Here is a 19384-nt window from a genome sequence, read left to right on the forward strand (position 1 = left end):
GATGTCTTCCAATTCTGTCTGGAAAAATTATAACTTGCTAATATGAAGTAAAAATGTGGTTGAGTGATGCTTGGAAGGAATAATTAATACTTGTCCAACTAGGTATTAAAACGTATTTCTAAATATGTTTAGAAACGTATTTCTAAAACAAATAAACTATTCATTTATTTTTTAAGATTGTATTTATTTCTTTGAAAGAGACAGCAAGAGAGTGCACAAGAGCAAGGGGAAGGGGAGGAGCAGAGAGAGAGAGAGAGCAGCAGGATCCCCTCTGAGCAGGACCCTGAGGTCATGACCTGAGCCAATCTGACACTTAAGCAACTGAGCCACCCAGGTGCCCCATGCTGCCAATATTTAATCAGTAAAATCTGCAGAGGTTGGCCCCCAAATAGACCCCTGCATAAATAAGAATGTCGGCTATGCTATGGAGGTGCTTTAAGTCAGTATGGGGAAATCCACACACAGGACCTGGGAATCTGGTTAGGATATCAGGTATCAGCACCCACTCTCAGTAGCTGTGGGATGTTAAATCCTGGGGAAACTTGACAGAGTATACGAGACCAATTGCTCCAAGCTTGATAAATCCTGGGAGATTTTATTGACTTCATCATGTCTAGCTTGGGTAGAACCCTGGGAAGTAGTCCAAACCTGATTTGCAAGGGAAATATTCACAAATCCTTCAAAGATGACCTCTGGCCCAATATTATTTCTTTAGCTTTTCCTCAGATCTGCCCTTCCCTTGCCACAAAGGGTCAAATCTGAAATGAGAAGAACAGAAGAGGCTCAGAGGAAACCCTAAGGGCTCATGTCATGGTATTTTCTTTTTGACATTCCAAACACAGCCTCAGAATTCCCAGAAACATCTTATTCTAGCTAGATTTCATTCTTTGGGTTAAAGCAGGGTTTCTCAACCTCAACATTATTGACATTTAGGGCCAGATAATTCTTTGTAGCAGGGGCGGGGGGTGTCCTGGACTTTGAAAGATGTTTAGCAGCATTCCTGGCCTCTGCTTACTAGGTGCCAGTAGCACAACTTCTACCTCTTCTGAGCTGTGATCATCAAAAACTGTTTCCAGATATGACCCAATGTCCCTTGGGTGGGGGATAGGGATGTGTGTGTGCTCCTGTGTGCAAAATCTCCCTGGCTGAAAATCACTGGGTTAAAATTGTTTACAGGGGGAAATGTGGACTGCAAGAGTGGTATTTCAAAGTAATTAACTGAACAAAAAAAGAAGGAAATTGTTCAATGCAGAGTGTTGGCTTTTTGGAGACAATGTCAGAGTCACCTTGACACATCACACCCCCAACATCATTTCAAGTTTCCTAAAAGTTAGGTATTTAGGGACAAAAACTTAAGTGTAATCCTCACCTTACACACCAAAAGAAGTACGGATGGATTGGAGAATTGATAGTTTTAAAAAGCAGACCATATAAAGAATAAAAAGAAACAGAAGTCCACGTTTTTCAAAGTTCTGCATGAGGAGGGCTTTCTAAGTCTCTGCGGGTCAACCCTCCATCATCAAAGACCAGCAGAGATGAAATTAAATATCAAACAACAAACCAGGAAAAGTATCTGCATCACTTATGGCAGAGTATTTTGGGTCTTTATTTGATGAGAAAAACACTGGGACCTCAATAATTAAATGAAGAAAAGGCAAAAAGCGGGGACAGAAATGAGAGAAAGCAGAAAAACTGGTAGCAAATGATGTTTTGAAAAAAAAAATCTATCCACTTCACTAACAAAGAAATAGACATCCAAGTAAGATAAAATGTCTATCAAATCAGCAAAAATTAAATAGCAATGAAAGAGCCCAGTGTGGACCAGTCTCTGTGCCTTTTGATGAATTTTTTTAAAAGGTTTTATTTATTCATTCATGAGAGACACAGAGAGAGGCAGAGACAGAAGAGGAGGGAGTAGCAGGCTCCCCGTGGGGAGCCCGATGTGGGACTTGATCCCAGGACCCCGGGATCACACCCTGAGCGGAAGGCAGACGCTCAACTGCTGAGCCACCCAGGTGTTCCTGGTGAATGTTTATCAATTTTTTTAATGTTTTTTTAATTTTTATTTATTTATGATAGTCACAGAGAGAGAGAGAGAGAGAGGCAGAGACATAGGCAGAGGGAGAAGCAGGCTCCATGCACCAGGAGCCAGACGTGGGATTCGATTTCGGGTCTCCAGGATCGCGCCCTGGGCCAAAGGCAGGCGCTAAACCGCTGCGCCACCCAGGGATCCCGAATGTTTATCAATTGAGCATCTCTGTATCAAGGACCAAGTGGGGACGGGACTTCTGGATACCAGGATCAGAAAGATGTAGTCTCTGCCCACAGGCTTCTGGTCGGCTTAGTCAGTTGAATTTAACAAACACATAGTACATACCAGAAAGGCACTTCACAAATATTGACACTTTCACTTCGCCTAAAAACAGTACATAAAATGATTATTATAATCCTCCCATTTTACTGATGGGAGAACCGAGGCATGGAGAGGGTACGAAGTTTGCCTGGTCACACGACTGTGGCAGAGGGGGAGTCCGGTGTGAGGGGTTTTGCTGCAGAGCCCCCGGCTCTCAACCGCTGTGCTAGGCTTAGGCTGGCTTCAGAGCCCACGTGCTGCTCAGCCTGCATTACTGTATACGCATTAACTCGAAGAAGCAAGCCCATGCCTTGACTGTATTTACTTTGCTTTCTGAGGGCATGATAGGCTTCTTCATTCAAACATCCTTCATTCTAATTCCTAGCAGTTTGGTGTCATTCCATATGTTTCTTATTAAGGTTATCCCTACATGTTTTACATTTTTGTTTTCCTAGGAATGAAATATTTTCTCATATTTCTGACTGGCTTCGCTATGCACGAGAAATTGGCTTTGTAATATTTAATCTGTATTTGGCTATCTTGTTGGAGTCTCATTTTTTCTTCTAGTGTTACTCCTAGTGATTCCCTTGACAATTTTATCTCATTTTAATTGTTCCCCGTGTTTTTATTTCATTGAACTGCCTAGAACTTTTAGAAGAATGTCAAATAATTACGATGATCCTGATTTTTTATTCATTCGACTAATGACTTGTTTTGTTTCTGGGATTCGCGGGAATGCTTCCCATGTGTCATCGTTGGCAGGCTTGATTCTCCCTGGTGAAAATCTGATTTTCTCTCACAGGGACTGAATTCTGATATACATGTTATACTCATCCATGTGGCCATGCCTCTAAGAGCCGTGGTCAAGTAACACAACTGTATGAAGGGGAACAAAATTACCTTTAAAAGGAGACCTGGAAAGAAGGATTAGGCCTTCCAGAATTGCACCCAATGAGGCCAGGGTTTGGTCCAGACCAATGATTCCACAACCATTCCAGCCAAGGATGAAGCTATATTCAAATGGTTTCCACAACACTATTAACTGAGATTCTAAACTTCTGAAGGGATGCTACACATTTCAATAGTTAATAAGCTTGGAATCATGCTGGCCAGAGAAATATCTTAAAATGCTTATTTCCTACAAATAATATCTCTGTAAGCTATTTGAAATAGGAGGAGAACGCCTATATAATGCCTGCTGTGTCTCAGAAGTCAATTGAATTTTACAAAGGGCACCAATTATTATGAAAATAACACATACTATGTCTTTCAATTTCAATAATATATGCTTTGATTTTTTTTTTAGTTGTCTGTTCACTTAGAGTCATCGCCCAGAAGTGAGAAAGGATGTGACTTGATTGGTAATGCCATATTTCTTTGCAGGGACACTGAACTTCGTAGACAATATAGATATTGGAAAATCTGTGACTGTATAAACTTGGCAATTGAGGGCCGATTTGTCACCAACTATCATCTCCCTTTATTAATTCGGCATGTCCCCAGAGAATTTGTTTCTCTCTTGCAAGCTCAGCACTTCCTAATGTTTAATAAAAGATTAGGTTCCAAAAAATAGCTGAGCTAGTTAAAATGGAATATGCCTACCAGTCCTGATGCCAACAGTTCCCAAATTCTCACTAAAATACTTGTGAAAGAACAGAAAAACAATAAACTGAAATTGGATCAGAATCCTGAAGGAATTCACAACTGAAGGCCCATGGTGGTGCTGGATTAATAAGCATAATAGGATGCATTGTGTAGGTCCATTAAGCCTCCTCCTTTAAAGCATGAAAGGAAGGAGGAAAAAAGGCTTTGGAAAATCTTTAGCATGATCCTTGAGCCCTGAGAGCCATAGACCGAACCAACAGAACAGCTGGGCAAACACCTTTGTTTTGGGCTGTGAGTGAGTAGGGGGAGCTGTTAGTGCCTCCCCTCCTTTGACTTCCACCTTAGCCTCTTCCTCTGTCCACACAGAGCCTGCAACCCCCAGATAACACTCTGTTTCCAAGCAGAGGAGGACTGGCCAGCTTCCTGGGAGAAGAGTTATCACTAGCAGAGCACGTGTCTGACAGGAGAACAGAACATGCTGGGGCTGGGTTCCTCTATGGTACCTTTCCCATGTTTCAGGGAACCAGTAAATAAAGCCATGAGCGGATCCCATCTCAGTCTACAGAACCCGAGTGGATAAAGATCTGCTAAAACAAAACAAAACTCTGGAAATTTGCAAGCAACTCTGGAATTAAATGCATCCTTCAGACATGGCTATATCTAAATGATGTACCAGCACCCAAATGTCCAAGGAGCAGAACCGGGGATTTGCCACTTGAGTTGTCTTTTGGTAAACACCTGCTCTGCATACATTTCCCCCTGTTCAAGGGTGAAAAACTTGGAAAGAAGAATTCTACGTTGAACCTGTGGAAGATGACTCCAACACAAGGTAAAGGGAATGTAACTGAGTATTCAGACTAAGTATATACCTTTGAAATTTATTTCCTAAAGGAAACAGGGATGGAAATTGAGCATTTGTTCAATATCAATAGGATGCAAGACCCTGCTCTGGAAAGAAAAAGAGGGGCCGGAGAGAGATAATGTCATTCTAGACCTCAACATTAAACATAGTGTCTAAATCCAATGTCCAGCAAACAATAAAAAAAAAAAAATCGCGTGGCACATGGAGAGACTGTGAGCCAGAACCAGCAGGAACAAGAGAGAACAGAAATAGACCAGCAGGGACTTCAATATTGAGGTTAGAGACAGAGATGGTAAAACGACGGGTTTTACAATGCTCAAGGTGAAATAAACCAAGCCTGATAATTTTGGCAATGAATTGGAAACTATGAAAAATAACACAGACACTGCAAATTGGAAAGAAAGAAAGAAAAGGACTGTATAATAGAATATCCCGCCATGAAGAACTCATGGTGGGTTTTAGAGCAGATTAGACACAGCTAATGGAAGGATTGATGAACTGAAATATAGTGAGAAGACGTAGTCTGGAATGAAGAAGGTAGAGGCAGGAGAGTATATGAAACATACAGGGCAAAGATCTAACTGAAAGGTTAATTCCAGAGTTCCAGAAGGAGAGGAGAGAGTGGGGAGTAGGCAACACATGAGCATTTAAAGGCTGAGATATGCAATCTGTGGTTTGAAGAAGTCCAGCAGAGCCGAAGGAAGATACATGAAAAGAAATCCACAACCAGACCTGTTAATAATAAAGCTGCAAAATGCAAAAACAAAGCAAACTCCCCAAAGCAGCCATAAAAAGAAAAATGAGGTTATCCTCAAGCAAGCAACAGGTAGACTGACCACTGACAAATTATCCTCTCTGACATGTTCAGAGAGTAGTCGTCTCAGCAACAGAAGCAAGATGTTGGAATGTGGTGGCACGATGGGGATGGGGAAGGGGCTATCTGCCTAGAATTTTATTCTAGAAACAAGGGGCATAACTATCAGAAATGAGGAGACCAAATTATAAATACTGAACTCTGTATAATCACATGTATCTATAAAAGGTAAGAGGTTCAGATCCAATTGGATTAGTGAAATTCAGCAAAACTCGATGGCTTATCTGCAGCCAATACTAAAACATAAGGAAAAAGAATTCCACTCACAACAGACACTCACATTTCCTCTCCCACTCTCCCTCCCAGACCAGCCCTCCCCTCCCCCACACTTTTCATAAAATGTCAAGGGATAATGCTAACAAGAAACGTATGGAACTGTGATGGAAAGCAGTGAAAAATCTCTACTGAAATTTGTAAAGGGAAAACAAATATTTAGAGAGCCAGTCCACGTTTCTGAATGGCAAGAGCCTATATCTTAAAGGTGTCAGTCTTTAATGTAATAAACACCCCAATGATATTTATTTTGGAATTAGAAAGAACATTCTAAAGTTCATGTGCAAAATAAACATGGAAGAATAAGGTGGGAGGACAGTATTTCCAGATATTAAAGCGTGCAATATGGTTCAGAATAACTGACACAGTGTGGTAATGGTGAAATAATCAACATACGTATCCATGGCATAGAATCTGTCTAGACATAGAAAGACGCATGAGGATATTTGGTTCTCCAGGGGGAAAAAATCAAGTGAAATTCTCATCATGTAAATGAAGGTAAGCCCCAGAAGGATTTTAGAATTTAATGTCACTTACCAAATCAAACTATAAACCATAAAAAGGAGAAGGATAGCTTAAGTACTTAAGTAAGCACTGGTGGGGAAAAGCCTTTTTAAAAATCATAAAAGCAAGACAACAAAGTAAAACATTTCTAGACTTACCAACTTTAAATTTTTAAAATGTTACCATGTCAAAAACCAGAGAAACAAAACTAAAATACAAAAGGAAACTTACAAAACATTTTCCGTGACTGTGACAGACAAACATCTAACATCCCGAGTACTGAAGTTTTATAGATCAGTAAGTAAAACAGTTGCTTTTTATAGATCGAGAAGTGAAACAGTTAAGGTCGCCGAAAAGAAAATGCAAGGAGCTACGGCTCTCTTTTAAAATGGCAAATTTAAGTGAGAAACTTTTAATGTATGATGCCGTGAGGGGGACACTCTGCCACTGCTGGGGGCAGCGTACTTGGTGCAAACCCTCTGGCGTGTTCTGTCGACTGTTAACAGAAACACCACGCTGTGGAATCTGGCAGCAGGAGAGCGTAACTTTCCGCTTTCCAGGCTTTGGAAAGTGCTGTTCAGATGTAGACGATGTATTTCCGGGGCCAGGAGCCAGCAGGCAGTGAGGGGGAGAACTCAGACACTGATCCAGAGGCTTGGAATGTGTGGGGGGCTGTTTAAGGGATTCGGAATTCAAGGAGGGATACGGGAAGATCGCTGGAGTTCCCAAGCCCAGGACCGCAGGCAGGGGTGAGGGTTGGGTTAAGGTCAGCGGGCATAAGGACTCACTTAAGCAAGCTGAATAAGCTGCACAGCGTTGTACTTGATGCCAACAATACCGTTGCACACTTAAAAATTTGTGAAGAGCGTAGATCTCATGTTAAGTGTTCTTAGCACAATGTTAAGTGTTCTTAGATTCTAATGCCATGGATACGTATGTTGATTATTTCACCATTACCATACTGTGTCAGTTATTCTGAACCTTGTTGTACGCTTTAATATCTGGAAAAGAAAAGGAAAGAAAGAAAAGAAAAGGAAAGGAAAGGAAAGGAAAGGAAAGGAAAGGAAAGGAAAGGAAAGGAAAGGAAAGGAAAGGAAAGGAAAGGAGAGAAAAGGAAAGAAAAGAAATCTTGGTCTGAGCCAGGAGGACAGCACACAGTGATGGCATGTCAGAGCAGAATGGAAGATGGATTCGTTGACTCAACGAACGATACGGAGCAGGAGTTAGAGGTGGAGCAGCGCGGGAAGGATGGGAGGCACGCTGGTGACAAGACAGGTGCACCTGGCACCAAGGAGCTAACATTCTAGGAAACAAGATTAAAAAAAAAAAACACAAATGGGCAAACAGACTAATAATGCAAGTTCTCACGAGCATGCACAACATAGGATATAAGCAGGCGTTGAGATGGCGTTGGGATGCAGGCCCTGATTTACAGGGTACACCAGAAAGCGGGGAGTGAGGCTGCAGCAGCCCAGGTCATGATTGGGTTGCCCAGGTGGCAAACGGGTCACGGCGCCTCTTTTTGCAGAAAGAAATGGCTGCGTGTGTTTTGAGGCCCACGACTCTGCCCCAAGTCTGGCCTCTGTGCATCTGGGATGGGGAGGGGTCCTGGCCTGGTTCAGGTGACAGAGGCAGAGGGCCTGGGCTGGGGCGGCCCTGGCTTCACACGGAGCACTTCTCTCAGGGCCGCCTGCAGGCTGTTGCCGGTGGAGAGGGAGCCAGAGGGAGCCATGCCGTGGGTGTGGTTTGCCTGCATGCCTCCTCTGGCCTTTTCTGCTTAGGATAATTGAACATTTAAGTGATTGTTCCACTTCATAAAGTATGGTCCAGGGAGGCACTGTGCAAATTGCTAAATCAATTTATTTTTAAACAGAAATGAGGTTTTAAAAAAAAAAACAACTTAATGAAGGCTTGATGTGTCTCATAGCAAGGGTCTGCAGAACACTGCCTTTCCCTCCCTGTGAAGCCATTACCACGCATTCTTGTGCAGCAAACCCAAATGGCCAACTGGGGGGCAAAGGGAATGGGCAGCATTCTGTTTGCTTGCTTGCAAAGGTCAGTGACTCTGCATGCATAAATTACAAAGAACACCACGCAGGGCGTCCACATCAGCAAATGATGTGGTGAATAGGAGCTGGGTGCAGACTCCGAAAAAGACCCAGATTCCAGTTGCAGCTCTACTGTGTAACTCTGGGGCAGGTCACTTAACTTGGAGGCCTCGCTTTCATTTGGTTAGTGAGAATACCCACTTTGCCAGGCCTTGCTGAGCACTGAAGGACTCAATAATAACAGGACTCGTGAACCTACAGTAAGCGTTTATTATCCACTAGGCACAACGTTCGGCCCTTGAGCTGTGAATTCTCAGAGGTCGGTCTCCCTAGCAGGTGGAGACAATTCCATTCCCACGTTAGAGCTTGTGTGTGTGACGTGTGCCACACACACTGCTACGGCTTCTACCAGACTATGAGATGATTCTTCATGTTCATAGTTGGTATTCATGGTGTTAGATCTGATGATCTCCTGTCCTCGACATAAAAGACTGACAAAAGTGGTGTGTGTGTGCGTGTGTGTGAGTCTGTGTGTGTGTGTGTGTGCATGCATGCAGTGTGTAGACCTGCTCTTTTGAATCAGAAATTATTCCTATACTAGATTATTGTGGGTCTTGGGTCCAGGCTTGAGATTATTGTCCTAATCAGTTTTACTTGGTTCTGTGATCCTTCAGACACATAACTTTTCTAGGTGTATCATTTCACACCTGCAGTTAATTCAAATTAAAACCTGTTTTCTCTCTCTCCCACTTACCGACCCCTTTTGCCCAGCCTGACCTCCACCCAAAGCTAATCCCATTTTGGGCTCCAGTCTCCCACAAATTTGAGCTTCGGTGTTGCAAACCTGGACTTTTTCCCCCTATACTTACATCATATAATTTCTTTAAAGATCACACTGTTTTACTTGGGAGTTATCTTTCTTCCATTGTAGACCCAATCTCCAAGCATAGAGTTTGGTCAAGAATAACCACTTTCATTACCGAATGGGAGACAGAACATAAATCAAAAAGTTAACACTGAAAGGTTTTTGGGGATCCTGGAGAAAGACCAAACCTAAAGGTGACCCGGGAAGTTTGGCCCAGAATGGAAAACAAAAATTACTTTGCTTAATTTTCAAAGTTCTCAGTTTTAGGAGAAAAGCAGACATGTTTAAAGAACACTGGGAAATATATTGAAAAATAAATATAATGATGCATAACTTGCTGCATTTTATTCAAAACCCTCTCCCCTCTGCCTAACTTGCTACCTTTACCACAACCTCAAGTAATGGGGATAGGCGAGGCACCTGGGTGGCTCAGTGGTTGAGTGTCTGCCTTCGGCTCAGGGCATATCCTGGGGTCCTGGGATCGAGTCCCACATCGGGCTCTCCCTCTGCCCATGTCTGCCTCTTTCTGTGTGTCTTTCAAAAAAAATAAATAAAATGGAGAAAGGCAAGCAGAGAAATGGCCTTCTCATTCTGCTTTCTGAAAGGGAACCTAGCCAAGGGCTCCTCAAGCCCAGACTGCTTGAGCCCACCATGCCAAGTCACATGTGTCTGTCCCCATCCCGCCTCCCAGTGAATAAACTGAGTCTTCTGACTGAAGGTAAATCAGGGAGTTTTAACTAAATATATAAAGTGTATGTGGTAACCAGGAAAGCCCCTGGTGAACCAATTAGTTCTAATTCATTAATTCAATCATTCATTCAGTCAATCCAATAATTCATTGTTCATTAATCCAATTAATTCATTTATCTATATATCTATATCTTCTTTAGGGAATCCAGCAACTTCCAGTTGTATGTTTTTATGCTCCTCCATGTTTCATTTCTTTTTTTTTTTTTTTAATTTTTTTTTTTATTTACTTATGATAGGCACACAGAGAGAGAGGCAGAGACACAGGCAGAGGGAGAAGCAGGCTCCATGCACCGGGAGCCCGACATGGGATTCGATCCTGAATCTTCAGGATCGCACCCTGGGCCAAAGGCAGGGGCTAAACCACTGCGCCACCAGGGGATCCCGCATGTTTCATTTCTGCATACATAATTTTCTGACTTCTCTATGATGTTTGATTTTGAGTTTCCCAAAGCATCAAACCAGCTTTTTTTGTCAGATAGAATTTCCCTGAGATAAAATCAAGTATGCAGGGATAGGCAGATGTCTCTTATACAAATCCACCTTTGAGTCCTCCTTTATACAAATACTCCCTGGTTAAAACCAACCAACCAACGAGCCAACCAACCAACGAATCAACCAACCAAGCTGACTGCTAACAGAGGCATTTTGTGCCTGACATCCTAAACACACTGGTTTTCTACCCAATAATAGCCCTGTAAATCTGTGAGTGTGAGATTGATAGGGTGAAATTAGTCAGATACTCAGCTGAACAGGTTGGAGTAAACCGAGAGGCTATTCCAGGTTTTTGACGTAGTTATGGTGCTTTAAGTTTCCAGGCAGATTTCTCACCAAGTTAGGTGGTGGTGAGGTGATGGGATATTTAACATGTCTGTGTGCCCTTGACGTGAACACTCTGGAGGGCATTCTGTAAGTGGTAAGTGGGCACACTGGTTTTGACAGTCTAGGATATGTTGTTATAACAACCCCCAGAGACCCTGCTGATGACCGTCCCTCAGAGACCCAGGTGACAGAGGTTGCATTAGCTTCTGATGCTGCCAGGTTGATAGGAATCCCAAGGCTTGGACATGGCGAGGGGAGAACAGGTGGAGGCACATACCAGCTCTTAAGTGCCTCCATACTGGAAGTGACCCACAGCACTCCTGCTCATTTCATAATTTAATCGAGCTACATGTTTATGTCTAACTTCCAGGCCATGGGAAGGGAGGTCAGGAAATGCTGGCCAACACTAGGAATGTCTGGACATGTGGCAGTTTGGGCTGTTTAGCATCCACACCTAAGGGTGCCGGTAAGCCAAGCTGGGCCAGCTGGACCCTCTTCTTCTTTAGGATCTCTAATCCACTGACTGCTTGAGCTGGACAATCTTAGCCTGTAATACCAGTGACCTAGCTGGAGGTCAAAGTCTCTCCTTCACTCTTGAGTGGAGTTATCAAAGAGCAGAAAAAAGGACCCATTCATTCTAGCAGCTTCCCCCTGCTAATCATTTCCTGAAATCCAGTCCCCCTGAAACTACCTTTAGTTTCTGCCCCTTTTTGTTCAGCCTGCTTCTTTAGCATTCCTATGAGTTTTGAGGGCTACCCATACTCTACCAATATACTCCTTTTCTGCTTCCTAAGAGTCGGTTTTTGTTACTTACACCCCAAAATTTCCCAAACAGAAAACAAAATGCCCTGCGGCTATGATTTGCCAGGTGCTAAATAAGATTTATCTACAGGTGTGGACTGGCAGGGGGAAGATGGGAGAGAACACCTGGCTTGAAGCCACGAAAATCAGGTTCCAGTCTCAGCTCTGTCGCTCGTTTTGCTGTGTGAACACGAGCAAACCCAGAAACTCATGTAAAATGAAGGTCTGGGACAAGTTTATCTTCAAAGTCCTTTCTGACTCCAGTGGACCATGACTGTGTCATTTTGGGATTGCTGAAACAAGCACAAACCCTGTATTTTCGTCCCTGATTGAAACCAAAACCAGGCCCCACACTTTGATAAATAACCTGTCAATTCTACACATTCACTAGAAATCACATTAGCCTCGGAAATCACAGATTGCTTATATTTTACATTTCAAATGCACAGCAGTCCTGGCATCTATCTGAGGACATGCCATCCACCGGGGACTTCACCTCAGGAGTAAGGCTAGAATTCAATACAGGTGATCAGGCTTTTACCCATCTGATTGCTATTTATCAAGTACTACCTCCTTTAGTTTTTTGAGATGGGCTGGGTTCCTTCATTTATGTCACTTAGTTCCCAAGAGGCAGTAGAACCTGACATTTCCATGACATTGTGATATATTAATATAAATAAAAGTAATGATTGCAAACCCTTCAGCTCTCCATCTCTGATTAGAAGAATCCCAGGAGCTGGGCAGGGAGAAAATCCTAAGTATTTCTCAGCAGGTGGGTGCACGGATGAAAAACGAGATGACTTTCCCTATGGATAAGATTCACCTCTGATTAAAATTCTGCCTGGAATAAAAGGGTAATATATTGAGATATGAATGACTCACTAAATCAGAACGGCTTCTCTGTACACATTATTCTCCCTGCCTTTAGCCATAGACTCTCTTGAACTCTTACATGAGAGAAAAAAGGCATTTTTTAGGGTTCCCTGCCTCAGCAAAGTGAGGCTGAAGACCAGAAAGCTATGATGACATTCTGTCTTTGACACACACAGGAAGGGGCTTCACCGAATCACAGAAGACCACGGTCAAGGGAACCTCGGGGGCCTTTGGTCCCATAGGCTGTGGTCAGAGGGCAAACCCTTTTTTCCTCTCTCTGCAAGCTGACTGAGTGCAAAGGGCTTAATCATCTAAGACTTTGGCCTCTCTGCTCCAGGACTGAATCTATGCTCCAGTGCATGTTAAATTTCTGGATGAGGTGAGAAGAGGGGCGGGAGGGAAAGACTTGAGTAGTTGAGCAGAAGAGACATTAGTTGCTCAGAGATTCCAGAAGGTCCCGACAAGCCAGGGCCCCTTCTTGTGAAATCTGAGGATTTCTGCTGGGCGCATTGTGCCCAGCAAATGCTCCCCATAACCAGTCCCACCCCAGGATAGCAGACTGCGTGCCCTGTCAAACCAAAGCACTTGGCAATTTGAGGGTATGCTCGCTCTCCCTCTAGATTCTCAAGTGTTTCAAATGCAGTTTGCCTTTTTACTACAGTTGCAACTTTTCCACTTGCAAGAACCTAAAGGCAGAGAAACCAGTCATGCAAAATAGGTGCCTGTTTGCAATTGCCCTCGGAAATGCGGCTGGACATGTTTCCCTCCTTAATGCGAAGTAGGGAGGTTTTTATTTATTTATTTTTTTAAATGAGTTCCTATTCCCGAGTTCTGGCTATTTCTCAGCTAGGACTCACGCAGCAGATTAACTGAGTTCCTGCTGACCTTGGCAGGAGACAGCGAACCCAAGAATTTGGCAGAACGGAAGCTATGTCCGCGCAACCTGAGAAGCCACACGTCCGACCCAGGGTGCGGTGGGTTTGGGGTGGGATTATCCTCTGGATCCGGGAACCTGGTGTCCAACGATTCCGTTAGGGCCTTAACTACGGATCTGGCAGCCGAGAGTTGTGTTTTTCAGGGTTGGGTTTCAGTACATCACCTTATAAAAACAATCGGCGCACGGGATTCTCACAGACTCAGCAGTTTCGGCTCAGACCAGCCCGAGGAGCTGAGCCAAGGCCGTGACCAGGCCAGAATTCCTTGGGGTGAAGGCTCTGGGTGCTGAGCTGGGGGCGAGCCAGCACCTATAAAGTGGATGCTGGGAACAGCATCCAGCACAAACATGTGCAGATGAACTAAAGAATATTTCCCATTACCAGCTGATGCAGAGACCAGATGTGCACGCTCCCCCAGGGCTACCTCATCCCCTGTGGCTGCCGCTGACAGCTGCCCCCCCGCCCCCAGGAAAAGGGAGAGGTAAAGGGGGAGGTGGAAAGAGCTATGGGAAGTTCGCCAGGCCCCGCTTGGAGGCTGGCTTCTCTCCGTTCCAAATATTCCAGCAGTTAATCACTTGACTGTGCACCAGGGAGCTCTCGCTGCCATGCTAGGCAAAGCCCTACAACGGCAACTCTTAGGATTCTACAGCCTAGCTTCTGGAAGCTCCTCTGGCAAGGAGTTATTCCGAAGACTGGAGGGCCCATTGCCCTCTGGGGACAATGTGTTCAGCTGAGGAGTTAAACTGTGTCCACTGCCCAGGTCCTAGTTACAGAAGCCAGGGGCTGGCCTCTCGTCCTCACAAGAGCTCTGGGAGACCGATGGCAGCAGAATCACTCCTGTCCCTTCCCTACCATGCGAGTTGCAAATGGTTTCAACACATGCTGTCCATTAGGTCCTCATCACAAGCTGTGAGAAGGGCCAGGAATCGCTGTCTCTGGTCGCAGATGATAGAACGGGAGAGCCGAGGGGAGGTGCCTGGTCCAGGGTCACATGGTGGTAAGGGGCGCAGCTGGATTTCTTTAATTTGCTCCACTGCTTCTCTAAAACTAGAGTTTATAAAATGCCTCCAGCTCTTACTGAAGGATATACACCCGACATACAAAGCATGGTGGCATTGGGTCGCGGGCACACAACCACTTCTGTGTGTTGTTTAAGGCAAAATCAGAAAGGGATTAGGGCCTCTGCAGGAAAACTTTCAAGAAAGCCTGTCTCCTCTGCTTTATAACTTTAAATCTCCATTCTGGGCCCAGATCTCACCCTCTGATAGGTTCAAGCTCCTCAGAGCAAGAGATTGAGCAAAGATGAACGCTAGCCAACACTTACACTTCCTTCCTTCAAAATGAGACAAGAAATGAGCCACCTTCAATAGCACTGCCTTTTGAAGAGAGGTGAGCCAATTAGGTTTCTGACAGTTTCTGTCTCCCTGTTCACTTCTTCCTCTCAAAATGATCACCTAAGGCTTTGAAACCAAATGTCTAGGAATAGGGGCACAGCCTGGCAGATGTGAAGCAACTATATATATATAAAAAAAAAATAGAGATAAGAAACACCAATCTGACCAAGGGGAGGAGCAGGGGCCTGAAGCCAAGATATTACCTTTTTATTTTTATTTTTATTTTATTTTTATTTTTTTAAGATATTACCTTAAAGATACCATGCTTGAGATTTCCAGGGATGTAGCCATTTCCGGACCCAGCCCACCCCCCTCCCCTTCCAACAGCAGGCATCATTGTCATTGCACATCTGTAGCAACACGTACCTAGTAGCTTAAAAGACATGATCCAAATTCCACCAATTCTAGGGACAAATGAAAGCAACTGGGCTGGATGTGGATTTCAGGAGCCCAGAGGCTCATGCTCACTAAGGTTGGACAGGACAGCCATCTAAAGGAGAGAATTCTGAGTCTGTATTAGAGATGTAGTGTAGCTGATAAGTAGTCAAGCATTCTCAGTCCAGGAAAGGAGAGATGGTCTGGGAGGTATAGATTCCTTCTCCAGAGGAGATGGTAAATCACCTGCAGCCAAGCAGAGGATATGGCTGAAGCACATGGGTATTTTTTTTAAGCATCAAAAAGAGAGGTGAGGGATCCCTGGGTGGTGCAGCGGTTTGGCGCCTGCCTTTGGCCCAGGGAGTGATCCCGGAGACCCGGGATCGAGTCCCACGTCAGGCACCCGGTGCATGGAGCCTGCTTCTCCCTCTCTCTGCCTGTGTCTCTGCCTCTCTCTCTCTGTAACTATCATAAATAAATAAAAATTTTTTAAAAAATTAAAAAAAAAAAAAGAGAGGTGAGACACAGAACAGGTGGAAAAGGAAAGAAAGGCGTGGAGGGGATGGCAGCATGGGTGCTGAACAACCAGTGAGGGTCTTTTCCTGGGCTGTGGGCAGCCTCCTGGTTCTTATCAAACCATGAGGGTCTTACCCAGGGAGTCAGGGCCAAATGGTCCTCTTCCCCACCTTCTACTCAGCAGAGAAGACAAAAACCAACACATTTACTCTAAAGAAAATGGACATCACAGCCTATAAGAGAGAATTGAGTTTGCTCAATTCAGAGCAGCTGAGCACTGGAATGGACTGGGATGGAGAGCTGGGGAACTTTAAATACCCCAGGATCAGAAAATCCAGACTTAGAAGCAATGCATTCAAGATTGATGGCACACATTTGCAAAATAATACTCATTGGTTCCTCATTTTGCTCCAGATACCTCACCTTATACAATGTGGATAATAATCTCTGACTTACCTAGAAGAGAGGGAATAGCGTAAGGATCAAACCAAACAGTCCACAGACAAATATTTTGTAACATAATGCAAATATATGCTCTCACCACCATCCTCACCAATATCGAAACACCCTGTGTCCTGCCTGAGTGAAATTATTTTTATGAAGACCTGAGAAAAAGGTGTCTCTAACCAACTTTGTCCAACTGAAGACTCTTAGAGACTGTCCAACTGTAAGGCAGGTTACTAATCAACAGTTCCCTTTGACATGTTGTATCAAAGGACTTGTCAATATTGAGCTGATCCAAGACTGAAATTGAACAAATATGTAACATCTCTGAGCTCAAGTTTCTTCATCTGTATAATGGCAACAATAACTCAGCACTCACGAGGCTTCCATGATTACAGGAGATGGTGGAGATGGTGGAGATGGTGGATGTAGATTGCTTTCTCCACCAGGACAACTCAGGTATGTCAAGGCTTTTGTTCCTTTGTTTTGCATTCAAGCAGGGGAATGGAAAAACCTGGAGGAATAGACAGTTGGCCCTATGCCTTAAGTTTTTGAAGAAGATATCAGGGAGAAAGACCTCCTCACCTCCCCAGGCAGAAAATGCATGTCCCTCAAAGGAAGAGGGTCAACCAGATCCAGCTTCGATCACAGACACTGGCTGAGACTCACCAACACTCATCATTCTTGGTGTCCACTAGATTCTCAGACCCTAGCCCCTTGGAATGCCATCCATCTCCCAAGGCCAAGTCCTCCCTCCTCTGTGAGACAGTCTCAGACCTCCTCAGTTGGAGTTTCCATGGTTTCTCTAGTTCTGTGACCTTTTTTTGTTGTTGTTCCACTACATAAAACATACTGAGAGTTTGCAATAGTTTATTTTTCGTGTGTGCATCTTGGATCAATCTTGATCAATCTGTGAGATTTTGGACACTAAGGAATATGTTATTTTCATCTTTGTATCCCTTATACTGCTCCATAATGATATCTGCTTTTTGAATAAAATATACTTCCAGCTCTTACCTCATCATCCATCTAAAGCCAATCCTATAAATAAGCAATGAGAGCTGTCTTTGCCATCATCACCTAAGGCTTGGATGCCGCCACACTTACCAGACCTCTCGTCTTCAAGCTGGCCTCACCAATTTATCTTCTTTAAATGCCATTTTAAAACATCTTATTCAAATTTCCCACTCAAAATCTTTTTAAAGGCTTTGCACTGCTTATATGGTAAGGTAAAAACTTTAAAGCCTTGAAGGTAAGGCTCTCCACCACATGGTTCCAATCCAGCTATTTAAACTCATTTAACCCACGCACTTCCAAACCAGTGAGGCTAACTCATTCATTCATTCATTCATTCATTCATTTTCATTCATTCATTCAAGCATGGGTTAAGTGCCTACTGTATGCCAGCCATTGTGTTAGGTGGTTGGGATCTATATACAAAGACATTGTCCCTGATCTCAATGCAGTTGCCATCCAGTGGATTGAAAGTAAATTGCCTATTATAACTCTAAGTCCCAAGACATTCTGGAGGTACACAGGAGCCAGTTCCCAGAATGGCCTGAGGAAATTGGGGGAAGGTCGGCAGCGTGGTTTTCCAAAAAGGACCCCTACACGCCGGGTAAAGAGAGGGCATTTGAGACAGAGAGAAAAGGATATGCAGAACAATTAAGGATGTTATGAGAACATGGTATAAACTCAAAAGTGGCTCAGGAAGACCTAGCGGAAGCTAACCTCAAACAAAAAGAGATCCCCAGGGTGTGTGATGTGATATTTATTACCTCTGTTGGTATTTCTTAACTTGTGTTCTTGACCCTGGCTCTGAAAGACATCAGGCAGGTCACTCCAGGACAGAAGAATTCTAAGGGTTCCATGGTTGAAAAGTTTGCAGAGTAAATGCATGCTTTCCTCCACCTTGGAAGGTTATAATGTTCATAAGCATATTGAAGGTTTTGCTAAGCCTTGCAATGAAACAAGCGGTTTAAAGCATCCCAAATTTATTTATCCAAGGAAAATGACCCACTGTGTGTTCCTGCAGGATGGAATCCAAGGACCACCAGAAGTTTGGGAAATGCTGGCCTCTACCTCTACCCCACTCATCGGGCACACTTGTCCTGGCCCCGAAATTGAAGGCCTGGGCTACCCATGGCTATGAATCTTGTTTCCATCACTTCCTTACTTTTTGACCTTGGACAAGTTACTTAACATCTTTGATGGACCATTTCCTCATCTGTAAAATGGTCATAAAATATACTTTATCCACAGGGTGGTTTCATAGAGCACATCTGCCTGACACATAATAGGTGCTTAAAATTTTTCCTTTCATTTATCATCGGTTGACAATTATGAATCTAGTACATCTGCTGAAATAACTCTAAGAACCTTCTGAGGTATACAGCTTTGTTCTTCCCTTAACATCCTGGCACAGCTTCTTCATAGACTCTCACAAAAGATTCTTATTTTACTGATACTCAAACCTCAGCACAAAAGTATTCTCTGAAATATTGCAATAGAAAAACCGCAACAGAAGAAGAAAAAAACAACTGAGTACACACATTCTTGGGAACGGACTGGTTTTCTTAAGGGAGGTACCATAGTGTTCAGAGAAGCTCATTGCTCTGTAATGACTGAAAAATAAGCTATATAAAATACTGTCCTAAGAAGAGAAATATTTGCCATGTTAAGATTAAGATGATGATGGCATATTAGAGTTGGTAGGAATTTTAATATGCAGGTTTTTAAAAGCAGATGAATAAATGCTCTTCCACATGTCTATCCTTGGCCTTGAAAACTCTTTTTCACTTTGGCCCCTTGGAAACTTTCACTGTGGATACATGTCCTTGAAGATTCAACCCAAGCGTCATTTCCTTTGTAAAGTCATCCTTGACTCCCCAACCTGGGGTAGGTAGGACCCCCTTGGTTCCTAGAGTATCCCATGAACACTTCCATTAGGTGGTATTTACTGCTATGGCCATGGCACTTCAGACATAATTGATGGTCAAATAGAAGGGGTCCTGCCTTCATGGAGCTTATGGTCTGATAGGACAGCAGACACCAAACAGGTGAACAGATAAGAAAGGGACTGCAAATAGAGCA

The 19384-nt window shown here is 43.7% G+C and overlaps 1 protein-coding gene across 14 annotated transcripts in view; it reads right to left on the reverse strand.

Annotated features, from left to right (window-relative positions):
• The window catches only part of CALN1 (calneuron 1), a 529301-nt gene that overhangs the window by 93823 nt on the left and 416094 nt on the right, over window positions 1-19384 (reverse strand). The window lies entirely within an intron of this gene.

The sequence above is a fragment of the Canis lupus genome, chromosome 8, assembly GCF_048164855.1.
Source record: "Canis lupus baileyi chromosome 8, mCanLup2.hap1, whole genome shotgun sequence".
NCBI lineage: Eukaryota > Metazoa > Chordata > Mammalia > Carnivora > Canidae > Canis > Canis lupus.